The 12,494-nt window shown below is 50.4% G+C and overlaps 1 protein-coding gene across 4 annotated transcripts in view; it reads left to right on the top strand.

Annotated features, from left to right (window-relative positions):
• Positions 1–12,494, top strand: part of DLG5 (discs large MAGUK scaffold protein 5) — a 1,132,805-nt gene that overhangs the window by 121,982 nt on the left and 998,329 nt on the right. The window lies entirely within an intron of this gene.

Below are 12,494 nucleotides of genomic sequence, written 5' to 3'. Positions count from 1 at the left end.
TGCAAGCGTTTACTCCACTTTTTGCAGCCTTTTGCTTATTTTTGTGATTTAACTTACTGGATGTCCTTTCTAAGTTTCTGCTTTTGTACATCAGTGTATGTCTTGAGTTGACAACCTAGTAAGTACCCGGTCACATTGTTGCAGGAAAAGAAACAGTTTTTATATTTGTAAATTCAGAGATTTGGCTGTGGGTATTGTGGTTTTATCTTAGAAGAAAACTGAGCAGTCAAAAGAATGACGGGAGCATCCCAGCTTGCGTAAATGGATAATCTTGCCAGCCAAGCAGAGGAGACAGCCAATTGTGGAGCGCAGGGAAGGGTCTTGAAGATCACAAGGAGGTACATCTCATGCAACATTTAACACCTCTATCATAGATCAGATAGGCAGACTATTTATAACCGAGAAAGAGCAGGAAGCACGCTGGGACAAGCACTTCAAATACATCTTGAACAGACCAGTACCAACTAGCAAGGCACTGGAGCTGTTGGTTGCTGCATGGGGGTTTGATCATTCAAACATCCAGGTCTTTAGTTTTCTTCTTAATTGCTGGAGCGATGCTGCAATTTGGAGATGCAGGGGGGGTTTGTTCCAAGCCTTGGCTGCCAGGTACGAGAAGGAGCATCTTCTGCTGTTTGTTTGGCGGATCCGTGGGGTGTCTTTGAGGGAGAGGGAAGCTGATGGAAGGTCAGGCCTTTCTTCATATTTGCTGGTCCTTCATTTTGCAGGGCTTTGTAGGCATGGGTCACATCAGAAACTGGCATCTCTTTTGAATCCGGAGCCAGTGTAGTTTCTTGAGATGGGATAACAAAGCAGACCTCCAAGAAGCATAGATAGACTTGGATGTGAACACCGCCCCACAACAGAAAGAAGAAATTGCCACTGCCATCCGATCTCTCAAGAACAGTAAAGCTCCTGGCCAATACAACTTTTTTTTTTTTTTTTTTTAAATTCTTTTTATTTGCATTTTTCAATAACAAACTTAAAACAATACAACTCACTGCTGTGTACATATTTTCAGCGATGACGAAGCATCTCCCCGCCAACATAGCACCAAAAACGAGGTTGCAAGGACACCCACTAGTGTTATACCACAGTCTGCTCTTCACCCAGCTGTCCATCTTCCTCCTCCTCCAGTACGCACCCACCCAACCCAACTTCTGCCAATACTCCCCACGGGCAAATGCACTGCTCACCATCTCCCTTCCGCCCTAGGGGATAGCAGCGAGCTACAGCGCCTGCAGCAGAGCGCGCTCCAACCAGTGCGTGAAGGGCCCCCAGATATCCTTAGGCCTCGATCGCATCGGCATAAGCTCCCAGTACAAGGCGAGCTGCGTCTGACAGTAGACAGCGCTTCTGACCCATTCCCTAACGCTAGGCGACGTACCAACTCCCCAATGCATAGCAACTTGTCGTTTGGCCAGTAACAATCGCATCGCTGGCAGCTTACGGTGTTTGGGTTCAACCATATGTAAAATTCCCAGCAGCGTAACCTGTGGTGTGCATGGTATCTGTAGGCCCGTGATTTCGCATACTATCGTCACAACCCTTGTCCAGAAGGTCGCCAGTGTGGGACAGTCCCACGCCATATGCAGAAAGGTGGCTCCACGAGTGTAACAGCGCCAGCACTCATCTGTGTCTCTTAAGCCCATGCGGTGTAATCGGCTAGGGGTGCGATACGTCATGTGTATGTATTTGAAGTGGATCAGGCGTAGCCTGTAGTTGGGGGACAGTATCTCAAGAAGCTTACAACACAAGTCCCAGTGCACATAAGAAATATCTGCGCCCAATTCCGCCGCCCATAGGCCCCGCGCCGCCGGAAGAACCACGGGGTGATTAGCTTGCATTCGCACATACAATCGGGATACAAGCTTGCGCCCTGACTCCACGGACAACACATTTTCCAGGGCAAGCAGGTCCGGCGGCGGCGCCGGGAACGTGGGGAACAGCTTCCGGCACGAGTGGCGGAGCTGATAATAAAGAAGCGTGTCCAGTAGTGTCGGAGCTTCCGCACCACACATCTGCTCAAGCGTGAGGAAGGTGTCCCCCGGAAACAAATCGCCCCCAGTGTGAAGGCCCAGTACCGCGGCACGCTCCCCGGTCTGCATATTTCGCAGCGGTGGCCACATCGGGTTCCCGCGCAGAGGCACGGATCGGGTGTAAAGAAGGTCCAACCCGGCCCTCCGTCTCGGCCCATCCCAAGCCCACCTGAGTGCGTGCACCGGGTCGATTTCCGTGCATCTCCGGATGTGTGGCGCATAGAGTGCCACAGTTAGCGGCAGCGGGGCCGCTCTATCAGTCTCTATTGCCACGTGCGGTTGAAACGGTGCGGGGTGCGCCCAGTAGTGCAGGAACTGTGCCTGTGCACAGTAGGCATATAAGGAGAAGTCTGGTGCGGCCAGGCCTCCCTGGCGCTGTGGAAGAGTGAGGGTCTCCCATGCCACCCTCGGCTGTTTACCTCCCCAGGCCAGCTCCACCATACGTGAGCGTAACTGTCTCAAAAAATGTGCAGTTAGGGGCAGTGGGATATTCACGAATAAATATAGGAGTTTAGGCAGGATCACCATTTTAGCCACAGCGATTCTTCCAGCCAGCGAAAGGGGCAGATGCTTCCAGCGGCCGACCCTCTCGTCCACCCAACCCATCACCCTCCCGTAATTTTCCGTCCAAATCTGCTGCATATCCGTGCTTATCCAAATCCCCAGGTACCGCACCGGCCCAGCTGCCCATTTCAGCGGGCAGTCCGGGGTAAAGCGGGGAGTCCCGGACGTCAGGGGTAAAATGACCGCTTTCTCCCAATTGATATTCACTCCCGACAGCCGACCATACTCCATCAGTTCTCTCGTCAGAGGGGAGAGGTTTACCTGAGGATCAGACACTTATAGCGTAATATCATCCGCGTACAGCGATATGGACAGTGCCCTTGACGAGAAGCCAATGCCCCTGGCCGCATGATGCTGTCTGATGCGGGCAGCCAAAGGCTCTGTGCCGATGGCAAAGAGCAGGGGCGATAGGGGGCAGCCCTGTCTCGTACCCCTACGAACGGCAAATGGTGCAGAGACGAGCCCGTTCACTCTTACCCTAGCAGTGATGCCGGTATAAAGCAGTCTAATGTATCTGATAAAGGCCTCACTCACACCCATGCGCTGCAGCAGACGAAACAGGAACCCCCACTCCAGGGAGTCGAACGCTTTGGTGGCGTCTAATAGTACCGCCGCAGCCTTAACATGTGGGGCCAAATAGTGCAGCACCCCGAAGAGGGTGCGGAGGTTGTGGGATGTCGAGCGGCCCGGCACAAAGCCCGACTGATCCGGGCGGATAATGAGGGGCTACACCGGCTGTAGCCGAGTCGCGAGCATTTTTGCAAAGATCTTTGCGTCAGTATTAATTAAAGATAATGGCCTGTAGGAGTCGCATTGCTGGACATCCTTGTCCGGTTTTAGGAGGGTAATGATGACAGCCTCTCTCATGGATTCTGGGAGTATACCCGTCTCGACCGCCTCTGCATACACTGCCAACAGTCGGGGGGCCAGGAGATCTGCATATTCCTTGTAAAACTGTGCCGGGAGGCCATCTGGTCCCGGTGCCTTGCCGGCTGCCAATGATCCTATTGCCTCCCGCACATCTTCTGCCGCAAATGGCCGATCGAAGTAACCTTTTTGGTGTGCATTGAACCATATAAGTTGTATCGTGTCAAAATAGTGAGACAGCTCCTCCTGTGGGTGGGCTGCCCGAGCCTTGTACAAGTCCCTGTAAAAGGTCCGAAAGGTATCCAGTATTTCCGGAGGTGTATACACGGTATCACCTCCCTCTGTCATCATTGAGGAGACGAAGGGAGAGGGTCGTTGTGAACGCAGCAGGAGGGCGAGCGTTCTGCCAGGGCGATCCCCCTCCCCATATCTGCGGGCCACAGCATGCTTAGTCAGGAACTTAAGCTCCCTATCAGCTTCTGTCTGATATTCAGTTAGCGTGGTGCGAGTTTCCGCCAAGGTGGCAGTCGAGGGGTCAGAACAGTACTTCACCTCCAGAGAATGCAGGCGATCCTCCAATTTACCTAGCGCACCCCTGATAGTCTTTAGGACTTTGGCCTGTTCCGCAATGCAGTGGCCCCTGATCACCACCTTAAACGCGTCCCATAAGGTGCCCAACGATGACACGGAACCCGCATTGTGCTCAAAGTAGTCGAGTATGTGCTGATGGATATCCTCACGAAACACCTGATCTGATAGGGCCTGCGCAGGCAATCGCCACGTGAAGGGTGTAATGTATGGCTGGGGGACAGTCAGAGTCAGTTCAACAGGCGAGTGGTCTGAGAGGGTGCGCGCCTTGTGGGTGACTGCAGACACCCAGGCATGGACCTGTGGGGTCAAGAGCCAGAAGTCCAAGCGGGACCAGGCTCCTCTGTGCGGGGTGAAGCAGGTGCCTTCCCTAACCGCGGGATGTAATACGCGCCACGAGTCCTGTAGATTATAATCAGCCATTAGGCCGCGTATAAGATCTGCAGCTTGCGGGTGATGCGCGCGAGCAGCCCCTTCCCTGTCTAGCTCCGGTGACAGCACGGCATTGAAATCTCCTCCCCACATGCATGCCCCTCCGCCCAGTGATTGTGCCAGGTGCCAGACGTGACGAAAAAACCCAGGGTCATCTGAGTTGGGGCCATATGTATTAACTAATGTGATCGGCATGTTAAATAGCTGCCCTAGCAGTATTATGTAGCGCCCCTCAGAATCCGCGTGTACCTTAAATGTCTGCCAGGGAAGGCCTTTACGGAGAAGAATAGCCACTCCCCGAGAGTAATTGGAGCAGCCGAAGGAGTGTATCTCGCCCCATCGAGCACATCTAAGTTTGTCCCCGGCGTTGCGAGTCAAATGCGTTTCCTGTAGGAAACATATGTCGATTTGGTGTCTTGTCAAATACGCATGGGTCAGGCGTATCTTGCGGTGATCGTTTATACCACGGATATTCCATGTAAGGCAGCGCAGCGCGGTCAGGGAGGCTTACATGCGTGTGTCCTATGTAATGGCGAAGTCCCCAATGGCCCCCGTTCCAGGGCCCCCAGGGGGATCCCCCGCTTCACATTCCCCCGGTTCCACAACCATAAAAATTCGGCCCGTGGCAAGGCCGCATCATCATTTAGTGGTGTAGTAAAAAAAAGCAGTGTAATAAAACCAACCAACAATAACCACAACCCCCCTCCACCCACTCCAACCCCCCAATCAGGTTGAGATACCTTCCCCCCCCCCGCCACCCCACCCAACAGTAACTGTCCTGAAATAGTATCTCGGGAATCATCCCACAGGGGCGTGGGGTCACCGGCTAACTCCCCCGTCTAAAATCGACAGGGTGGCCGAACTGTTCTGCCTTCTACTCACGCAGTACATCAACTTACAGTTAGGGAGGCCCTGCATTTCTCCCCTTACAGTGTTCCACAGGGTATCAGCAAAGTTAACCGTGCTAAAGCTGACCATTCCCACAGCTCCGGGACAGGGCTATCGTTCCCACAGGCCCCAGGGACCCCCCGTAGGTGGTTACAGGCCGTGCAGCCGACAGTCACGGTGTCCGGCGTCACAATGTGTTACTGTGCTGCGTTATTCAGTGTCACTTAACTGGCCCATCGGTGGGGAATCTCGCTTATCTTGCCGCTCTCGCTGCGACCGTTCCGCCTGTCTCGCAAATTTGAGTGCATCCGCCGCCGCTGTGAAGACCATTGGCTTCCCCTTATGGTGTATCCGCAACTTGACCGGGTACAGCATGGCATACTTAGTCCCCACCTTCTGGAAGATTTTTTTTGCCGGCACGAATTCTCGCCTCGCAGCCTGCACAGCCTGCGTAAAATCTGGAAACAAGGAGATGGCCATATTTTGGAAAGTGAGCTCACCTTTTTCACGTGCCAACCGTAGGATAGTATCCCTGTCTCGGTAATTTAGAACTCGGGCCAGGATCGGACGTGGCGGAGCTCCCGGCACAGGTCGCGGCCCCAGCGTGCGGTGTGCACGCTCGATCAAGAACATGGCCGACAGATCCTCCCCAAACAGGTCTCGGAACATCCCCTCAACGAATTGTTCCATGTTACCAATGTTTGTGGATTCCGCAATGCCAATAATTCGTACGTTGTTTCTGCGGGAGCGGGCTTCCAAGTCTTCATTGCGCCCTCGTATCACCTCCAGGACCCTGTCCATGCGAAGTAATTTCTCCTGGGTGTCCCCGTGGCCCTCTTCGCAGTCGGCTATCCGCGCCTCCACCGCAGCGAGACGCTCCTCGTGCTGGTCAACCTTATGTGATATGCCATCAAGCCGATGGGCCATGGAGTCGAGTTTGTCGTCGATTTCCTTGAGGCAGCCCTTAAGGTCGCGGAACATGCTCTTAACATCATCCTCCGGCGTTGAGTCCAACTGCGTTTCGGGGACCACAGTCTGGGACGTTGGCACCGCCTCGGCGCCGCGTGAAGCTTGCTTCTCAAAGTGGAGCTTCCGCTGCTTGGTGTCCGACTTCCCCATGGCGTCTCTGAGGGGCCACCACACACCGGCACCGATTGAGGGAGGCAGCAGGCACACCGCTGGTCACAGGCCTCACCAAGCGCATGGATCACGCAGGCCAGATGGTCACAGCACCAGGCGGCCCCACTCTCCGCCCATGCCCCGCGTAGAGCACCGCCAAACAGGCAAGGTCCAGCCAGCTCTCGGCGCACTCAGGTCGCGGGCCTGTGTCAATCAGGTACCAACGGCAGTCTCTCAGCGTTCGGGCAGCAGCCCGGAGGGCAACCCGGCCGGCCGCTCGTGTCCTCCTCACCACCACCTCATCAACTCCCTCGCTGGCAGACCTGCGGAGTTTAGGGCATGGATTCCAAAGGCCAGATAGCCGGATGTCTTTCGTTGCAGGTAGGGAGCGGGCCGCACTCACGAGGCGCCGCAGCCCCCATCCCTCGCCGTCTCACGCCAGCAGTAGCACCGGTACCCGGCAGCAGCGCGGAGCCCGGCGACGCCGGCAGGGCCCAAGCAGCCCGCACATCAGCCCCGCAGACGTCACGCACCAGCCCCACAGCGAAGACCGTCAGCCATACAGCAGGGGCCCGCCGCCGTCACCTGGGCGCCAATCGCGGGGCGTCCCACGCTCCACCAGCGTCATCGACAGCCTCCTCGCGTCCGACGGGCCACGGCCCGCGACCAGGGCCTCGCGTAGCAGAGGACGCCGCTCAGCGCGGCGCCTCCCAGCCGCCGGATCAGCTAGTGTGTGTAGCTCCTGATCCCCGCTGCCGATTTCGACCGCAGCAGCACCGCCAGACTCCTCTTTGTCTGGGCACCTCCCGCCGTATCTTCCCTGCGCCAATATCAAGGTAGAGACCGGATGGGCTGACGGATTAGTTGTCCGGCCGGCAGAGCCCCGTTACACGGCGGCCATCTTGCAGCTCGGCTCGGGCACGCCCCCGGCCAATACAACCTTAATGCAGAAATGTACAATGTGCACCCAGACACATCAGTCAAGTTCTTCCAAACACTGTTTACATAGATTTGGAAGAGAAGGAACATATCAAATGACTGGAACCAAGGAATCCTCATCATCAAGATTTCAAAGAAGGGAGCATTAATCAACATAACTACTGGTGTGGAATCACCCTTCTGCTACTTCTGAGGAAAATCCCACCGGAAATAACTATACAGGGCATTTCTGATGCCGTGAACAAGCTGTTAAGAAAAGAACAGGCTGAGAGAGTGTTGATCAACTGCTTACTCCAGTCAGCTACATAGGGCAGTGCATAGAGTGGCAGACACAACTATCCTTCAACTTCATTGATTTTGAGAAAGCCTTTAACAATATCCCGAGTGACAGTTTTTGATGTATACGGACAGCCTATGTCATACCGCAGCAGATAGTTCTCAACAAGAGCTGCTTTGATAATTTTACTTGTAAGGTGGGAGATTGTGAGCATGGCTTCGAAGTTAAGACTAGTGTGAGAGGCGTGATTTCAGCATTACTCTTCAACCTAGTCATTGACTAGGTGATGCACGCACAACTGAAAACCAAAAGGATAACACAAATATAGAGTGAGATGAGGGCCTGTTCCCCTTCCCTCATAAATGTACTCCACAAAGAAAAGTGAGCCGCTACCATACTTTGTTTGTCTGTCTTCATGAGATGTCCTTCAAACGTCCTTGTGAAAAACCAGACTTTTAGGATTTCTTAAAACACCCCATAACCCACTAACCTAGTTGGTGGCATGCTTCATCATTGGGATCCCACCCGAGATACCTAGCGCATCAAGGGTGTGTTAGATTACAGCAGAGCGTTTTATTTTTGTGGGTATTTCTCAAGTGTAGAAAAGGTAAACTGAAATTGCCTCCAGATTCCCAGCCAGTGAGGTATGTTTAATAGTAGTAACCTTGGACAAAGATTAAAAGCGGTAGTGGATGTGCTTCGAGTAGGCAATGAACTCTCACATCCTCCGTTTCGGTCGACATGTTTCAGCTATAATGTCTAGAAGCCCAAGGGGTCAGCATGGCTTTCTTCAGGACCAGTATTGCATAATTATTGTTTTATGATCTGGCATACAACAATAATCACAGCTCATAACTTATGTCTGTGTTTGCTCCATTTGAGTGTCTGTATTAAATATAAGAAATGAGAAAGCATCATTTGCAAATCAAATGTTCATCAAACTTCAGTAGTAATATTTTTATTTTTCAATGGTGGTATTTAATATTCATCTTTCTATTAAATTTGAAAATATAATCCTATATGTCATCAGGGGTGTGGAATTCATATCGCCTGACGCCCGAGACATGTTGCTTTCTGTCAAGGGTAAGAAGATTTAATGTGGTATTTTGCCAGACAGACAACTAGCTATTAACAAACCATAAGCAGGATAAAGCTGTGGCACTCTGGTGCTCACAGCCAATCACAAAGGCATAATGAAATTCAGTCAACATGGGAAAAGTATCAAGACCTGTAATAGACTAGAAGCCCAAGATTCTAACCTGGTATTGGCCAAGGAAATACCGAAACCCATTTCTTCGGAAACTGCATTCTTGCTGCGAGGGTGTGTTTAGGGCCAGGCACTGTGTTGCTATTGGCCACGAGGGCCACACACGTTTCGTGAGGCTGTGAAGGAGGGAGAAGACAATGCAGTTCCGTAGAATACATCTTCAGAAGCAGCTGGTAAGAGGTTGAGGGGCTGGGAGGGGTTCTCGTCACACCTAATCTCTTTGTTCTCCTCTGGAATGTTTATGACCGAGTCGCCTGCCTGCCTCTCTTGTTGCAGCTTGCTCCACCTGGTTCCGACGTCTTTGCCCCCCATCCGAGCTATTCCTTTCCTCAGGGCCTCTGATACCTTCCCTTGTTGGTCCTTCTGATGGTGTTTCCACCCCCCCCCCCCCAACTCGGGCTTCAATATCCGCCGCAGGCATGCTGGAGGTGTTTCTCTCTTTCACTTCCCATCAGGCTTCCTATGATCATGGCTCATGTCACATAACACTCTTGTGCTCATTCTTTCCCATTAAACCCATGCCTTCACATATTTGCTCCTGCCAGGCTTTTGATGTCCAATATTCAGACTATAAGGGGGGGCTGGGAAATATGGAGTGTCCCAGATCAATTTATGTATTTACATTTATGTTCTTAGGGGCCTAGGTTTGTGTGAGTGGCCTAGGTTTGTGTGCAAGGGCATATTGAGAGAGTCACAGCAGCACAGTGTCACCCACAAACCGTCTTTGGAAAGCTATTTATTTTCTTTACAAGTGCCAAAATGAGTGAACGCCACTACCTGCAGTAAAACAGTCCTAAACAAGCAGGGCATTGGCCGTAAACCAGCTGTAAAGCGTGCCAACATCTACAATATAGGCTACATTGCTCCATTCTTCTCTGAACAGAGAGCATGTTGAAACGGTCTGTTTTTTCCGTATGTTGATTCCAGAAGGCAAGTCCACCTTCTTAATGGCACTTAGTGCAACTGCTTGATATTATGCACGGACCAGGCAACTGGATAAACCATTTGGGAAGTGTTTTGCTGGAGGGTAGGCCTGCTCAATGTGTTTGCTGCAGTGTGCTTGTGTGTGTGTGTTTGTTTACAGGGTTTGCATATCTGTAAGATATGTGCTATCAGCAGATTGTGCAGGGTGGAATTGTGCGTGTTTGGAAGGTGTCTTTGTTGATCATTGCAGGGTAAAGTGTATGTGTGCAGGGGTACACGTGTCTCTTCATTGGGTTGCGTGTACCAAAAGGGGAAGGTGTGTGTGCCTCAAGGTCTGTCTCTCTGTGCCGGAGTATATGTCAGGGACTTTCTCTGCATACTCTGTGTGTCTGTGCAGGGGGGTTTGGGATTCTTCTCAATAATGTGTGCTGGGTGTGTGTATCAGTGCCAGTCTGTGTGGGCGTCACTGCCAGAGTGTGTCTGTCTCTGCAGGGAGGGTTTGTGTGTCTGCCAGGGAAACTGTGTCTGTAGTATGTGTACTGTGTCTTAAGGGTAGTATGTGTGTGTCTCAAGAAGTGTGCATCTGCTGTGTGGTGTGTGCGGGGTTTCATGTGTGTCTGCACTAATGTGTAGGTCTCTGATACGCTCGTGCATCTGTGCATTGGCAGTGTGTGTGTGTGTGTGTTTAGTGGACTTGTGTGTCTGAGCAGTGGACTTGTGTGTGCAGTCCGAGCGATACCGTGTCACAGTGCAACTACTGGTCTAAGGCAGGACTACATATGGCCTTTGACTTGATTGCAGACATGACATTCCAATGTTCCTTAGGGCTGGTGAATAAAATTCACTTATAATCAAGCTGTGCACATTTTGGCCCGATATATTACTTTGAAGCAAAATAGCTTCAATGTACCCAAATATTTTGCTGTGAGAATTGGAAAATAATTTGCTTCAAAATCATATTGCAGAGATCATAGTTTTTAAAAAAGCATTAAGTGCTGTGAGCTATCTTCAGGCTCTTCAATCACTGATCAACAGAGACAACACAATTTAATGTTTAATTCCAAAATTGTTATTTTTATTTTTTTTGCTTTGACTGGTCCTCACCGACATAATTTATTTTTTCTATTTTCTCTACTATTGCAAAATTCTATATTAATAGAATTTATTAGCTACTCCGTAAGTGAGCTCCCCAGTCATATTAGTGACTACGAGAGGGGTTATTTTGTCCCTTATAGAATCTCCATGTGCTTTTCTCACAACTGCGAGTGTTGTAGCAATCATTCAGAGCACCTTCTCCTAGTGATGGGGAAAAAATTGTTTTTATCTCCCCGGTGGGGAAAAAAATGTTTAATCTCCAGGAGAGGGAATTTACCTATGTAGTCAAGGTGTGAGAGGGCTTCAACTTTGCCCATAAGCTCCTCGGTTGTGAGGGAGCTTTTTGCAGCTCCCCTTACGGTAAAGAGTGACTGAGCGTTTATTAATCCTTCCCTATTAGCCCTCTGTTTCTCTAGGTGGCTTTAAAGGCGAACCTTCCATTTCTCTTTGAGTGATCCCAACATAACAGAGGCCTGTGAGGGAAATTGTCCAGTCCCTCTGCAGTGAACTCCCCTATATGCTAAGAATGGCTGAGAGAGATAATAATATAACTATTGGTTACTCCTCCTCATCTTCCTCAAGCAGTTTCAGAGGGCCATGTTAAGTCAAAGTAATTATGCAGGTTACTTTCTGTATCAGACTGTCTCTTTTGTGAAATCACTGATGATACTTAAGTGATGAGAGAGATGGACAGTTGCTTTGTATCGTGGATTCTAGAGGGCACGGGGCTTAGGCAGGTCCTGCATGTCATGCTTCCTTGTTTTTAATGCATCACTGCATTTCTTTGTTCTACTTCTGTGGATGTCGCAGGCCCAATCAGAAAACAGCTGTGGGATCTGGTCATCTGACCATCGAGGTTACATTCCTCTATCTGTGACTTGTTACAACTAACATCCCTACATATTCCAATCTACGAAAACAGATCCCCCCTCATTATATCAGCAGTACATATTAGACAAAACTCCTAGCACCATCCTGTGCAAAGCATGGTATCAGGTCATTCAATTGTTTAAGTGTTTTCTCTTCAGCAGCACATCCAGAGAGAGATACGCAAGCACATCAACTTGTAGTACAAGTTTGGCAACTCCTGGCCCAGTCATGCCCACAACACAGCCTTGTGATGTACCACCTTAATGGTACATCCATTTAATCTATGCAGCATCTATGTCCACTTACCAATCTACATATAAACCATCCTGAAAACATTAACTTAAACTTAAAACACCCAAATACAGATAAGATATTAAAGCTATATACTTGGCAAAGGTTTTTGTGTTGTCCCTTGTGATTAATGTTATCGGTAGGTGGGACAAGTAGATATTTGTTTTAGGACAAGTAGATTTGAGTTGCATTTTGTCCCTAGGACAAGTAGTTTACTTTATAAATTCCACACCCCTGATCATGTTTCTCAACAATGAAGGTGTTGTTTTATATCATCCCATCCCAATGCATCCGAAAGTGTTCGTACGCGTGATTTTCGAGCACACCATTATAATTA

The sequence above is a fragment of the Triturus cristatus genome, chromosome 1_2 (assembly GCF_964204655.1).
Source record: "Triturus cristatus chromosome 1_2, aTriCri1.1, whole genome shotgun sequence".
In the NCBI taxonomy this organism is placed as follows: domain Eukaryota; kingdom Metazoa; phylum Chordata; class Amphibia; order Caudata; family Salamandridae; genus Triturus; species Triturus cristatus.
Note: the sequence above shows the minus strand (reverse complement) of the source record. Positions and strands in the feature narration are given on the sequence as shown.